The 16,016-nt window shown below is 45.3% G+C and overlaps 1 pseudogene; it reads right to left on the bottom strand.

Annotated features, from left to right (window-relative positions):
* Positions 1-402: 402 nt before the first annotated feature.
* Positions 403-12,987, bottom strand: LOC124029177 (annotated as a pseudogene).
* Between the last annotated feature and the right edge of the window lie 3,029 nt (positions 12,988-16,016).

Raw genomic sequence — 16,016 nt, 5'->3', positions numbered from 1 at the left:
TGACTGAATGAACTACCTACCATCTTACTGACTGAATGAACTGTCTACCATCTTACTGACTGAATGGGCTGTCCGCCATCTTACTGACTGAATGAACTGCAGACCATTTTACTGACTGAGTGAGTGAGTCTGCTAAATCTTACTGCATTATGTAAGCCCGGGAGGCTTTATGGGTTCCTGGAATGTTCCTATTGCTTCTGTGAATAGTCGTTCCACCCAAAATATTATGGGAGTAATAGTCAAGAATAAAGATAACCGACAAAAACATACTATTGCTCAATATAGGAGAGAAATTATCTCCTATGAGACAGACCTAAAGGTTGTATTGTTCCACAGACAACAGGCAGGTAAAAAGGGACCACCAGGATGTGTATTTGTTTGGTGGTGTTTGACCTCTGACCTTTAATATGTTCCTGGCATCGAAGGCCTCCGCTCCTTCATGTTCTGCTGCCTTCCTCCTCCGGCTCCGGCTGGAAAACACACAACAAAAGATAGGTAAACCCTGAGCACCACGGGTAAACCCAGAGCACCGCGGGTAAACTTAGAGCACCGCGGGTAAACTCAGAGCACCGCGGGTAAACTCAGAGCACCGCGGGTAAACTCAGAGCACCGCGGGTAAACCCAGAGCACCGCGGGTAAACCCAGAGCACCGCAGGTAAACCCGGGAGCACCGCGGGTAAACCCGGGAGCACCGCGGGTAAACCCTGAGCACCGCGGGTAAACTCAGAGCACCGCGGGTAAACCCAGAGCACCGCGGGTAAACCCTGAGCACCGCGGGTAAACCCAGAGCACCGCGGGTAAACCAGGAGCACCGCGGGTAAACCCTGAGCACCGCGGTAAACCCTGAGCACCGCTGGTAAACCAGGAGCACCGCGGGTAAACCAGGAGCACCGCGGGTAAACCCTGATACTGAGAGCGTTGGCGTTTCCAAAATAGATATATTTGGGTGTTTTTGGAGCCTTTGATGGTGTTTTATCTGTGCCTCTGCAACTGCACAACGAGCATGAGGAAGACTATCGCTGGTGGGGTATATTTCCTCACAACCAAGTCAAAAAAGGTGTCTGGACACTTAGAATACTTAGAACACGACATTTACATCCAAAATACAGATTTGGTCAACAAAAAGGTGAACTTTGAAAAAAGGTCCTTTGACCCTAATGAACAAAACACACATCTAGTGTATTAGGTGGACAACTATTTATAACATCTAAAAATGTGTGTTAATGAGGTTTAGTGGAGTTCAACGTCAACCACACCGTTTATTACAACACTGTTCAAACCAGGTGAATATCCCTATGAACTTTTCTGGGAGATATGATCCTAAATTACTCTCGCTCTGAAAAAACACTAAACAGATGACAGCCTTACCACCACCACCACCCTGATTGGTCAATGTCCCTGTCTGTTATGTAACAGCTGTGATTCTAACAACATAATGCTGACCGTTCATCTGGTATGCAGCAGTGACGTAACTAAAACACCGCATTCTGAGCAATTCAGAGCTATTCTGAGCTAGTCAACAACAAGCGCAGAACCAACAGTAACCCTCCCTCCCTCCCTCCCTACCTCCCTCCCTCGCTCTCTCTTTGGCCACAACTCTGTTTGTGTGCAACAGGGCAGAGTGTTTTCCAACAGCAGTGACAAGGGGGTTTCATTCAGTTGGCCGTGGATCAAGTCCAGCCCCTAGTTCTTTCACAAATGAGTTTACACAGGGCTGGCCAGCTGAGAGACTGGCCAACAACTCAGGGCTGGCCAGCTGAGAGACTGGCCAACAACCCAGGGCTGGCCAGCTGAGAGTGTGCAAGAGCACAGGACAAAGGGAGGGGTCTGTCTAAGAGCACAGGACAAAGGGAGGGGTCTGTCCAAGAGCACAGGACAAAGGGAGGGGTCTGTCCAAGAGCACAGGACAAAGGGAGGGGTCTGTCTAAGAGCACAGGACAAAGGGAGGGGTCTGTCTAAGAGCACAGGACAAAGGGAGGGGTCTGTATAAGAGCACAGGACAAAGGGAGGGGTCTGTCTAAGAGCACAGGACAAAGGGAGGGGTCTGTCTAAGAGCACAGGACAAAGGGGAGGGGTCTGTCTAAGAGCACAGGACAAAGGGAGGGTCTGTCTAAGAGCACAGGACAAAGGGAGGGGTCTGTCTAAGAGCACAGGACAAAGGGAGGGGTCTGTCTAAGAGCACAGGACAAAGGGAGGGGTCTGTCTAAGAGCACAGGACAAAGGGAGGGGTCTGTCTAAGAGCACAGGACAAAGGGAGGGGTCTGTCTAAGAGCACAGGACAAAGGGAGGGGTCTGTCTAAGAGCACAGGACAAAGGAGGGGTCTGTCTAAGAGCACAGGACAAAGGGAGGGGTCTGTCTAAGAGCACAGGACAAAGGGAGGGGTCTGTCTAAGAGCACAGGACAAAGGGAGGGGTCTGTCTAAGAGCACAGGACAAAGGGAGGGGTCTGTCTAAGAGCACAGGACAAAGGGAGGGGTCTGTCTAAGAGCACAGGACAAAGGGAGGGGTCTGTCTAAGAGCACAGGACAAAGGGAGGGGTCTGTCTAAGAGCACAGGACAAAGGGAGGGGTCTGTCTAAGAGCACAGGACAAAGGGAGGGGTCTGTCTAAGAGCACAGGACAAAGGGAGGGGTCTGTCTAAGAGCACAGGACAAAGGGAGGGGTCTGTCTAAGAGCACAGGACAAAGGGAGGGGTCTGTCTAAGAGCACAGGACAAAGGAAGGAGTCTGTCTAAGAGCACAGGACAAAGGGAGGGGTCTGTCCCAAGAGCACAGGACAAAGGGAGGGGTCTGTCTAAGAGCACAGGACAAAGGGAGGGGTCTGTCTAAGAGCACAGGACAAAGGGAGGAGTCTGTCCCAAGAGCGTCCAATAAAACTCTGTTTACTACTTCAGGAACAGGGACTGGGTCGCTCCTCTTCTCAGTTCACTGCAGCCAGCGACTGGAACGAGCTGCAACAAACACTCAAACTGGACAGTTTTATCTCTTCATTCAAAGACTCAATCATGGACACTCTTACTGACAGTTGTGGCTGCTTTGTGTGATATATTGTTGTCTCTACCCTCCTGCCCTTTGTGCTGTTGTCTGTGCTCAATAATGTTTGTACCATGTTTTGTGCTGCTACCATGTTGTTGTCATGTGTTGCTGACAAAAATAAAAATAAAATTTATAAACATTTTTATTTTATAATTTTTAAAAATATATTTGTAATCCCAGGCCCCCGTCCTCGCAGCCTTTTAGTAGGCCGTCATTGGAAATAAGAATTTGTTCTTCACTGACTTGCCTAGTTAAATAAAGGTTAAATAAAATACACTTAAAAACATTTTAAATCCAGTGGTTGTTATTGTTGTTATGGTTGTTGCTACATCCGTGTTGTTGACATGGGGTGGTGTGTTCAGGTGTCAGTTTGTTTCACTAATGACATTATGCTGTGACTCCGTGTCCATCTCTATGCTGTGACTCCGTGTCCATCTTTATGCTGTGACTCCGTGTCCATCTTTATGCTGTGACTCCGTGTCCATCTTTATGCTGTGACTCCGTGTCCATCTTTATGCTGTGACTCCGTGTCCATCTTTATGCTGTGACTCCGTGTCCATCTTTATGCTGTTACTCCGTGTCCATCTTTATGCTGTGACTCCGTGTCCAGTGACTGACTTAATGTCCATATTTATGCTGACTGTGTCCAGTGACTCTGACTTAATGTCCATCTTTATGCTGTGACTCAGTGTCCAGTGACTGACTTAATGTCCATATTTATGCTGACTGTGTCCAGTGACTCTGACTTAATGTCCATCTTTATGCTGTGACTCTGTGTCCAGTGAGTGACTTAATGTCCATCTTTATGCTGACTCAGTGTCCAGTGACTGACTTAATGTCCATCTTTATGCTGACTGACTGTGTCCAGTGACTGACTTAATGTCCATCTTTATGCTGACTGACTGTGTCCAGTGACTGACTTAATGTCCATCTTTATGCTGACTGACTGTGTCCAGTGACTGACATAATGTCCATCTTTATGCTGACTGACTCAGTGTCCAGTGACTGACTTAATGTCCATCTTTATGCTGACTGACTCAGTGTCCAGTGACTGACTTAAATGTCCATCTTTATGCTGTGACTCAGTGTCCAGTGACTGACTTAATGTCCATCTTTATGCTGACTGACTGTGTCCAGTGACTGACTTAATGTCCATCTTTATGCTGTGACTCAGTGTCCAGTGACTGACTTAATGTCCATCTTTATGCTGTGACTCAGTGTCCAGTGACTGACTTAATGTCCATCTTTATGCTGACTGACTCAGTGTACAGTGACTGACTTAATGTCCATCTTTATGCTGACTGACTCAGTGTACAGTGACTGACTTAATGCCCATCTTTATGCTGACTGACTCAGTGTACAGTGACTGACTTAATGTCCATCTTTATGCTGACTGACTCAGTGTCCAGTGACTGACTTAATGTCCATCTTTATGCTGACTGACTCAGTGTCCAGTGACTGACTTAATGCCCATCTTTATGCTGACTGACTCAGTGTACAGTGACTGACTTAATGTCCATCTTTATGCTGTGACTCAGTGTCCAGTGACTGACTTAATGTCCATCTTTATGCTGACTGACTCAGTGTCCAGTGACTGACTTAATGTCCATCTTTATGCTGACTGACTCAGTGTCCAGTGACTGACTTAATGTCCATCTTTATGCTGACTGACTCAGTGTCCAGTGACTGACTTAATGTCTATCTTTATGCTGACTGACTCAGTGTTCAGTGACTGACTTAATGCCCATCTTTATGCTGACTGACTCAGTGTCCAGTGACTGACTTAAATGTCCATCTTTATGCTGACTGACTGTGTCCAGTGACTGACATAATGTCCATCTTTATGCTGACTGACTGTGTCCAGTGACTGACTTAATGTCCATCTTTATGCTGTGACTCAGTGTCCAGTGACTGACTTAATGTCCATCTTTATGCTGTGACTCAGTGTCCAGTGACTGACTTAATGTCCATCTTTATGCTGACTGACTCAGTGTCCAGTGACTGACTTAATGTCCATCTTTATGCTGACTGACTCAGTGTCCAGTGACTGACTTAATGTCTATCTTTATGCTGACTGACTCAGTGTTCAGTGACTGACTTAATGTCCATCTTTATGCTGACTGACTCAGTGTACAGTGACTGACTTAATGTCCATCTTTATGCTGACTGACGCAGTGTCCAGTGACTGACTTAACGTCCATCTTTATGCTGACTGACTCAGTGTACAGTGACTGACTTAATGTCTATCTTTATGCTGACTGACTGTGTCCAGTGACTGACTTAATGTCCATCTTTCTGAGTGGGAGGAGAATGAGGGAAACAGGCTCACATTATCAGGAGGATACTCTGGGTCAGTTTTAGACAGTGGAAAGCCTGCTTTGAGAGAGCAGTGACACTTATTTTGCATGTTCATTTCAAGTGTGTGTGTGTGTGTGTGTGTGTGTGTGTGTGTGTGTGTGTGTGTGTGTGTGTGTGTGTGTGTGTGTGTGTGTGTGTGTGTGTGTGTGTGTGTGTGTGTGTGTGTGTGTGTGTGTGTGTGTGTGTGTGTGTGTGTGTGTGTGTGTGTGTGTGTGTGTGTGTGTGTGTGTGTGTGTACTCTAGTAAGTGTCCTTGTTTTCAAGATGAAGCTCCAATACACATACCTAAAACACACATCAGTGATATGGCCATAGACAAAAACCACTTTCTTCATCCTACCTGAAGCATCCTTCCTGAACAGAGTGTTCATCACTGTGCCGTGCAGTTTCACTCTGTCCCATTCTCTGACCATCAGCCCCGAGGAAACAAAGTGGTCCACCAGCCGCTCCACAATGGTCTGCAGCCTGCACAGCAGACAGTCAACACAAGAGTTAGCTGTTGTTACCTGGGAGCAACCCTCTCACACTGTTGACATCCGAACGATGAACATCATTTTAATGTACTGATTGTCCTCAATCTGTCATTAAAAAAAAGTAAACTGTAAAAATACTAATTATACTACATGGTATTTACAGTGCATTCGTTAAGTATTCAGACCCCTTGACTTTTCCACATTTTGATACGTTGCAGACTTATTCTAAAATGGACTAAATTGTGTTTCCCCCCTCAACAATCTACACACAATACACCATGATGACATCACAATACACCATAATGACATCACAATACCCCATAATGACATCACAATACACCATAATGACATCACAATACACCATAATGACATCACAATACCCCATAATGATAAAGAAAAAGCTGGTTTTTTAAAAATGCTTGCAAATGTATTAAAAACATAAAAAACTGAAATATCACATTTACATAAGTACACAGACCCTTTACTCAGAACTCTGTTGAAGCACCTTTGGCAGCGATTACAGCTTCAACACTTCTTGGGTATGACGCTACAAGCTTGGCACACCTGTATTTGGGGAGTTCCCCAGGACTCCCATTCTTCTCGGCAGATCCTCTCAGTGCTGTCAGGTTGGATGGGGAGTGTCGCTGCACAGCTATTTTCAGGTCTCTCTAGAGATCAATCGATCAGGTTCAAGTCCAGGCTCTGGCTGAGCCACTCAAGGACATTCTGTCATGCACTGACAACAGTAGGACCTTATATAGACAGGTGTGTGCCTTTCCAAATCATGTCCAATCAATTGAATTTACCACAGGTGAACTTCAATCAATTTTTAGGAACCTCTCAAGGATGATCAATAGAAACAGGATGCACCTGAGCTCAATTTCAAGTCTCATAGCAAAGGATCTGAATACTTATGTAAAATAACATATTTCAGTATTTTATTTTTAATACATCTGAAAATAATTTTAAAAATCAGTTTTTGCTTTGTCATTATGGTGTATTGTGATGTCATTATGGTGTATTGTGATGTCATTATGGGGTATTGTGATGTCATTATGGGGTATTGTGATGTCATTATGGTGTATTGTGATGCCATTATGGTGTATTGTGATGTCATTATGGTGTATTGTGATGTCATTATGGGGTATTGTGATGTCATTATGGGTTATTGTGTGTAGATTGCAGAGGTTTTATGTTGGATTTAATCCATTTTAGAATAAGGCTGTGTCAAGGGGTCTGAATACTGAATACTTTCCCAAAGGCACTGTATACATTTACATTTAAGTCATTTAGCACTGTATATAGTGCTTTTCAAGGAGCCAGAGTCACTGTGGTACAAACTGTGGTTAAAGAAAGAGACATGAGAGTATCCAGGAACCAGACTCTTACTTGTCCGAACCATCTTTCACTTGGACCTTGGCATACAGGACATCCACCATGGCTGGGTCATCGTTCATGTACTCAATCCCTGTCACCTCCAGCGGAGAGGCTTCCCTTCTGTGATGGTCCTGAAACATAACGTGGGTTACAGACAGACAGAACATGACATAACATAAGGTGTTACATGACATAACGTGTTACATGACATGACATAACATAAGTTACATGACATAACCTGTGTGTTACATAACATGATATAACATAATGTGTTACATGACATAACATGAGTTACATAACATGACATAACATAAGTTACATGACATAACCTGTGTGTTACATAACATGATATAACATAATGTGTTACATGACATAACATGAGTTACATAACATGACATAACACGAGTTACTTGACATAACATGACATAATAATGTGTGTTCCTGGCTCCAACTCAAATTTCTATACAATCCCTACAATCTAGATAGGGATAGTCCCTCCCTGTTTCAGTCCGTTTTCATCTGTTTGATTCCTAATGAACATGACCCAGTTGTCAGTACGTACTTGATAAAGTCCTGACAGTTCTGGAAGTTGTTTACATGCTTGGGCCACTTCCAGGTCGTTCAGCAGAGCCAGGGTGCCGACTGTTAGATGGAGCTTAGCAGGGTTCTGGAAGATGCTTCCATCTACTCCGTGGTCCTTAACAAAAGAGGAGAGAGACCTGCGGTGAACTGACCGCACAGAGAAACACTGTAGGGTGAAGTTGCCCGTAGACACTGATCTCAGGTCTGTTTTACATTTCCTCCACTAATGGTTGAGATTAGTATTGGAGGAAGAGGAAGCTGATCCTAGATCTGCACAATTTAACCCTAGAACCAGACAACCAGAGAAACTAAAACAGGGACCCAAGATCTCTGATAGTTATTCAGTCAATATAATAATAATAATAATATATGCCATTTAGCAGACGCTTTTATCCAAAGCGACTTACAGTCATGTGTGCATACATTCTACGTATGGGTGGTCCCGGGGATCGAACCCACTACCCTGGCGTTACAAGCGCCATGCTCTACCAACTGAGCTACAGAAGGACTGGAATATAGTCAAGTCTCAAACTGGAGTTTGAGAATATTATGCACGATTTTACAGATTGTCATCCCTCCCATCCGCCACGCACACGCACACACACACACACACACACACACACACACACACACACACACACACACACACACACACTCTTCCTTACCTGAGAACACTGCTCCAACACCTCCTCTTTAAACCTCAGGAACCCATCCTGAACTTGAGGGTGGTTAAGAGCGAACGACAGGAAGTGGGTGAACGGCTGCTTCTTGCGAAAGCTCTGCACCAGGAGCTCGACACGAGTCGCGGCAGAGGACACCGCGGCCTTCTGGGAGCCAGTGATCACTGGAACAATGCAAGACCGTTATTGTGTGACTGTAAATGTGGAGACTTTTTATTTTTGATATCCCATGATTCTAGCCCTTAGGAGAAGAGCAGAGGCTCATGGATAATGTCTTGAGTTTTGTGGTTGCTGGAACCACGTCCTTGGCTGACTTTTATTACTAAACTCATTAATATGCGTTATCCAGACAGAAAAAATAAATGGGCAAAAGAACATTTCGATTTAGAGCAATAAAGAAATGGAATAAATTAACTGAGCAAACTAGAAACCTTTCAATATATAAGTTTAAACATTATTTAAAAACAATTTAAATATAGTGGATGTAGAATCAATATTTTTTTAGATTGAGTATTTGAAATCAAATCAAATTTTATTTGTCACATACACATGGTTAGCAGATGTTAATGTGAGTGTAGCGAAATGCTTGTGCTTCTAGTTCCGACAATGCAGTGATAACCAACAAGTAATCTAACTAACAATTTAGCTTCTGTCTTATACACAGTGTAAGGGGATAAGGAAAGAGGGCTCAGCTCTGGTCCAGGAGTGTTACGTACGACTGACCCTTCTTCAAGAAGGCTGAAAGAAGGCTCAAGCTCTCAATTCAGGGCGTTACGTGCGTGACCCTTCTTCAAGAAGGCTGAAAGAGGGCTCAATCTCTGGTCCAGGGCGTTACGTATGGCCTGACCCTTCTTCAAGAAGGCTGAAAGAGGGCTCAAGCTCTGGTCCAGGGTGTTACGTACGGCCTGACCCTTCTTCAAGAAGGCTGAAAGAGGGCTCAAAGCTCTGGTCCAGAGGTACAGGTCTCTCCGCTAATAAAACGCCACTCACCGATCTGTCCTTCCACTCCTTGTTTTGGAATGTGGATGTCTGTCTTTGTGTCTGCCTCGAGTCTTCTACGTGTCTCTCCTTTCCTTCCGATGATGAATCTGTTAAAAACAACAACACACTTCGGTTAGTACACCGTATCCTTGATTTTCATTGAAGATGTACACATAGCCCTAATGAAACACACACACACACACCTAATTTGCCTAAAATATTACACTGTTACCATGGTTACCTCATGTAGTCTTAACTACAAGCCAGAATGTTGAATAAAATTATATTTAAATGTGACGGTAGGAAGTGGAGATAAACACAGAGGATTATTAACCAGACTTTATGGGGCGTCGGTCTGTTTGACTCTGTCAGCTTGTAATTCCTGCTACACTACCTGCTACCAACTCCACTATGGCCAAAAGTATGTGGACACCTGTTCAAACATCTCATTCCAAAATCAAGGGCATTAATATGGAGTTGGTCCCCCCCTCTTTGCTGCTATAACAGCCTCCACTCTTCTGGGAAGGCTTTCCACTAGATGTTGGAACATTGTTGTGTGGGCATGCTTCCATTCAGCCACAAGAGCATTAGTGAGGTCAGGCACGGATGTTGGGTGATTAGTCCTGGCTCGCAGTCGGTGTTTCAATTCATCATAAAGGTGTTCGATTGGGTTGCGGTCAGGGCTCTGTGCAGGCCAGTCAAGTTCTTCCACACCAATCTCGATAAAACATTTCTTTATGGACCTCGCTTTGTGCACAGGGGCATTGTCATGTTGAAACAGGAAAGGGGCTTCCCCAAACTTTTGTCACAAAGTTGAAGTACAGAATCATCTAGAATGTCATTGTATACTGTAGCATTAAGATTTCCCTTCCCTGGAACTAAGGGGCCCGAAACATGAAAAACAGCCCCAGACTATCACTCCTCCTCCACCAAACTTTACAGTTGGCATTATACATTGGGGCAGGTAGTGTTCCTCAGGCATCCGCCAAACCCAGATTCGTCCGTCAGACTGCCAGATAGTGAAGCGTAATTCATCACTCCAGAGAACACTCCAGAGAACGCTCTAACCACTGCTCCAGAGTCTAATGGCAGTGAGCTTTTTTTTTTTTTACCTTTTTTTAACCTTTAACCTTTTTTTAACCTTTATTTAACCAGGCAAGTCAGTTAAGAACTTATTTTCAATGATGGCCTGGGAACAGTGTGTTAACTGCCTGTTCAGGGGCAGAATGACAGATTTGTACCTTGTCAGCTCAGGGGTTTGAACTCGCAACCTTCCGGTTACTAGTCCAACGCTCTAACCACTAGGCTACGCTGCCGCCCCATTTACACCACTCCAGTCGAAGCTTGGCATTCCAACTTTAGGCTTGTGTGCGGCTGCTCGGCCACGGAAACCCATTTCATGAAGCTCCCGAACAGTTCTTGTGCTGACGTTGCTTCCAGAGGCAGTTTGGAAGTCGGTAGTGAGTGTTGCAACCGAGGACAGACGATTTTTATGCGATACGTGCTTCAGCACTAGGCGGTCCCGTTCTGTGAGCTTGTGTGGCCTAACACTTCGCGGTTGAGCCGTTGCTGCTCCTAGACATTTCCACTTCACATTAACAGCACTTACTGTCGACAGGTGAAGCTCTAGCAGGGCAGAAATTTGACAAACTGACTTGTTAGAAGGTAGCATCCTATGACGGTGCCACGTTGAAAGTCACTGAGCTCTTCAGGAAGGCCATTCTACTGCCAATGTTTGTCTGTGGAGATTGCAGGGCTGTGTGCTCGATTTTATACACCTGTCAACAACAGGCGTGGCTGAAATAGCCTAATCCTCTAATATGAAGGGGTGTCCACATATCTGCTGACGTTGCTTCCAGAGACAGTTTGGATCGGTGTCCACATACTGTTGTAGATATAGTGTATGTGAAATGAGCACGGGCAAAGTGTGTATGTATTTTCAATCTTCTGATGCATGGCACGTCGCCAAACGTACCCAAACGTTGTCGCCTGAACCACGTTTCCTTCACAATCAGCTGGAAGTGCTGCAACGTTCGGTCTCTGGTTACACTTGGCCTTTGTTTACATATTGTGCTAAAATGTTGCATACGATTTGCGTGAAGTATTGAAACTCCAAACCAACAGAACCATATGCAGACCAGCGTACTGAATGTCCGGCTAAAAATGCTTCCCTGTGGACAACGGGTCACAGAACCATATACAGACCAGCGTACTGAATGTCTGGCTAAAAACGCTTCCCTGTGGACAACGGGTCACAGAACCATATACAGACCAGCGTACTGAATGTCTGGCTAAAAACGCTTCCCTGTGGACAACGGGTCACAGAACCATATACAGACCAGCGTACTGAATGTCTGGCTAAAAACGCTTCCCTGTGGACAACGGGTCACAGAACCATATACAGACCAGCGTACTGAATGTCTGGCTAAAAACGCTTCCCTGTGGACAACGGGTCACAGAACCATATACAGACCAGCGTATGTAATGTAAATCCAAATGAGGTTTATTCAACATTTTGATCTGTAATGGGACGGTTCGGAAATGTTGAGCTCACGCGTTAGAGACGAGAGTGTGGGTCATCTAGTCCCGGATTCTAAAATGGACTAACAACCTCATATGCAGTCATCGACTCATGAAGTGTATCCCAAATGGCACCCTATTCCCTTAGGGCTCTGGTCAAAAGTAATGCACTATATAGGGGATAGGGTACCATTTAGGGCGCATAGCCTACATGGTGTTTGTAACTCACTTGTAAAGAACACTTGGGACATCAATGGCACAGCTGAAACCTTTGTCAGTCTGTTCTATGGAGTGGCTGTCACAGAACTCTTCTTCTTCGTCAAACTGTTCACTTGCTAATCAAAACAACAAAGTGCATTTGTGAGATTGGCAAGAACATTTTGGTGTTCCATAATAGGTGCAGCAGGGACAAATGGGAGAGGAGACAGTTACATTTAGAGGAGACAAGCATCCCACAACACAATGTGGTGGTCAATTGGTCAGCTATAACTAGCTAAGTCTCAGTAGAATAAAGTCAATAATCTGGTAGTACTGTACAGTAGTGTAGCCATCTGTCTTATCGAGCAAGCTAGCTATAGTTAGTTGGGGGTGTAGGGAGCTAGCACCACTGAGGTATAATGGCTGGCACTGAGGACCTAGCTACCTGGTGGTCCCATGTAGGAGTCGTCCTCTTCCCCCTCTTCATACTGGTCTTCTTTGATGGTATTTCTTCTGTATACTCTTCCACTTATGTTGATCAATGATGGACGTAAGATGTCCATTGTAGCAGTTATCTTGAACAGTCAATAAAACGAGATATACTGTAGTGAATAGTAGCTGCCAACTACTACGTGTGAGCTCTTGGGCTGTTTTACGACATACGGCAGTTTGACGTAAAGTAACCAGCTGATTACGTCGTCGCTGATCTCTAAACCGCATGGATAGACATTCCGCGCTCGCAACAAATGAATGATGCGCCGACATCAACATTTGTTTTATATATCGCCCAAGCCGTAAAGCGGGTATTATTGTTGGGGTAGCTAACCAGAAACATAAACAAAAGCAGAAGTTAGCCTGCCGCTTTCTCCATCACCAGTGGTAGGTTCATCACTTCAATAATAATCTTATGTCTGATTTATTATGCGGAAAGTTTGCTTCAGTAGTAAATGCGCTATGCTTCGTGTAGCTAGCTATGTCTGCCAGTTTATTATTCATACTGTTGTTAGCCGTGTGTTGTTAGCCAACGTTAGCTAGCTAGTCATGCTAATGTAATGCCAAATATTTGTATAACGTGTTCTATCTGTGCTAATGCTGCTCAGCTAACGTTAGCTACATTTACATTTACATTTAAGTCATTTAGCAGACGCTCTTATCCATACTTTTAATAAATATTGCTGGTCATTTAGGACTGTATTTATCCGCAAGACACGACTCTGAACTTGGTGATCATGATTTTGCCGTTGTTGTTCCTCTTCCTCAGTTGGAATGGCAGCCTCCTCCTCATCCTCCTCTGCCGGAGGGGTTAGTGGGAGCTCCGTGACTGGCTCAGGATTCAGCGCGTCTGAACTCATCCCCCCGCGTAAGGTCCTCTACACTTATCCCAAAGGAGCCGGGGAGATGATGGAAGGTAAAGGCTTTCTTTGACACAAGCCAATCACCAGTGGCTTTAGAATATAGGTTCAGAACGTTGCAAGACACAAGAACGGTGATGAGGATTCTTTTGGAGTTCTAGAAAACTCCTTTGTCTGTTCTGTACATTCTACCTGCAACATTCTGAACATTGTTCTTGGCTCTGATTGCAATATTAACCGTGTTCATATCCCATATACAGTGATGTTGTGTGTTTCAGATGGATTTGTGTGTGTGTGTGTGTGTGTGTGTGTGTGTGTGTGTGTGTGTGTGTGTGTGTGTGTGTGTGTGTGTGTGTGTGTGTGTGTGTGTGTGTGTGTGTGTGTGTGTGTGTGTGTGTGTGTGTGTGGTTAGCTACTGTACATGTGTGTGTGGTTCTGAATACTTGCCCCTTCTGTACATCTGCCCAGCCACGCTTCTCTTTACAACTATTCTATCTGGCTTCAAGTCAAGTGGGTAGCTTGTCTGATTTGACCCAAAAGATAAACAATGTCCTGGAACTTTTCACTGTTCCCTTAATGACCTAGCTACCATGCGTCATAGTTGGCTCTTCCTCCAGGAGGACGTGCGCTGCTACCAGCGACAGTCAATGCTCTGCCCCAACGTCACCCCACAACGTGCATCGCCAGTGTACCCCACTTCCCTCACACCCAAATCAATCTGGCTTCAAGTCAAGTGTAGTTAGTGATCCTTTGATCTGGAGTTGGTGACCCATGATCCTTTTGAATCATAGTTGGATCTTCATCCAACAGAGGATGTACAGGGGCACCAGCAAGCAGGCAGTGCTTCAATGGGTCAGCCCACACAGTGCTCTGCTAATGAGTCAGCCTACACAGTGCTCTGCCAATGAGTCAGCCTGCACACAGTGCTCTGCCAATGGGTCAGCCCACACAGTGCTTGCCAATGGGTCAGCCCACACAGTGCTCTGCCAATGGGTCAGCCCACACAGTGCTCTGCCAATGGGTCAGCCCACACAGTGCCTCTGCCAATGGGTCAGCCCACACAGTGCTCTGCCAATGAGTCAGCCCACAGTGCTCTGCCAATGAGTCAGCCCACACAGTGCTCTGCTAATGAGTCAGCCCACACAGTGCTCTGCCAATGGGTCAGCCCACACAGTGCTCTGCTAATGAGTCAGCTCCACACAGTGCTCTGCTAATGAGTCAGCCCACACAGTGCCTGCTAATGAGTCAGCCACACAGTGCTCTGCCAATGGGTCAGCCCACACAGTGCTCTGCTAATGGGTCAGCCCACACATTGCTCTGCTAATGGGTCAGCCCACAACTCCCACCACCAGTTTTGTCACATCACACAAGAGGAACTGCTTGTTTGAACCCGAAGGGCCATCTGGCTCCTTGCCCCTGCTTTGTGCATCCCAAATGACACCCTATTACCTACGTTTGTGCACTAATTTTGACCAGAGCCTTATGTGCCAAAGTTGTACACTATATTAGGATAGGGTAACCCCATCCTTGTTACCTCATAGACCCCAAATCAAACATTGTGTTGTGATGAATGTCTTAGTTTGGATCATTGTGCTGGAAAGCACTGGGTGTTCAGAGGACTAATGGGCTCACTTAAGTGGGACAGCAGTGAAGCGGGTGGCCAGGGGTTGGGGTTCTTTCCGCTTTGTTTTTGGGGCCTGTGCCAAAGGGCGGCACAATTGGCCCAGCTTCATCCGGGTTAGGGGAGGGTTTGGTCCGGGTAGGTCAGTCCTTCTAAATAAGAATTAGTTCTAACTGACTTGCCTCGTTAAATAAAATAAATATATTACAAAATTATGAATAAATGGCTCCCTATTCCCTATACCAGGGATCAACTAGATTCAGCCGCGGGATGATTTTTGTTTTTACTTGAGTGGATGGTCGGGGGCCTGAAACATAATTAGAAATCATTTGTAGACTGCAAATTGACCGCAAGAAGACCAAACAGATTGTTTTAGTCAGATATTATATCAAACCTCGCTTGTATTTGATCAGATGTGTCTCTATTCTTCCCAGGGAATACTTGGGAACAGATTTCCGCAAAAATGTCATCACTGGAGCTGATGTTTTGATTCTTTGGCCAACATTGAAAATGGGGACCGACTCGTCCGTGGGCCGCCAGTTGAAGAACCTAATCCTACATTGTGCACTAATATCATATGGGCCATGGTCAACATAGGTCAGGGCCTGTCTAGTGGCTAGGGCCATGGTCAACATGTCTAGGGCCATGGTCAACAGTAGTGCACTGTCTAGGGCCATGGTCAACATGTCTAGAGCCATGGTCGTAGTAGTGCACTGTCTAGGGCCATGGTCAACATGTCTAGGGCCATGGTCAACAGTAGTGCACTGTCTAGGGCCATGGTCAACATGTCTAGGGCCATGGTCAACAGTAGTCCATTGTCTAGGGCCATGGTCAAGAGTAG

This window comes from Oncorhynchus gorbuscha, unplaced genomic scaffold (assembly GCF_021184085.1).
Source record: "Oncorhynchus gorbuscha isolate QuinsamMale2020 ecotype Even-year unplaced genomic scaffold, OgorEven_v1.0 Un_scaffold_5741, whole genome shotgun sequence".
Classification (NCBI taxonomy): domain Eukaryota; kingdom Metazoa; phylum Chordata; class Actinopteri; order Salmoniformes; family Salmonidae; genus Oncorhynchus; species Oncorhynchus gorbuscha.
This window is presented reverse-complemented; position numbering and strand designations above follow the sequence as displayed.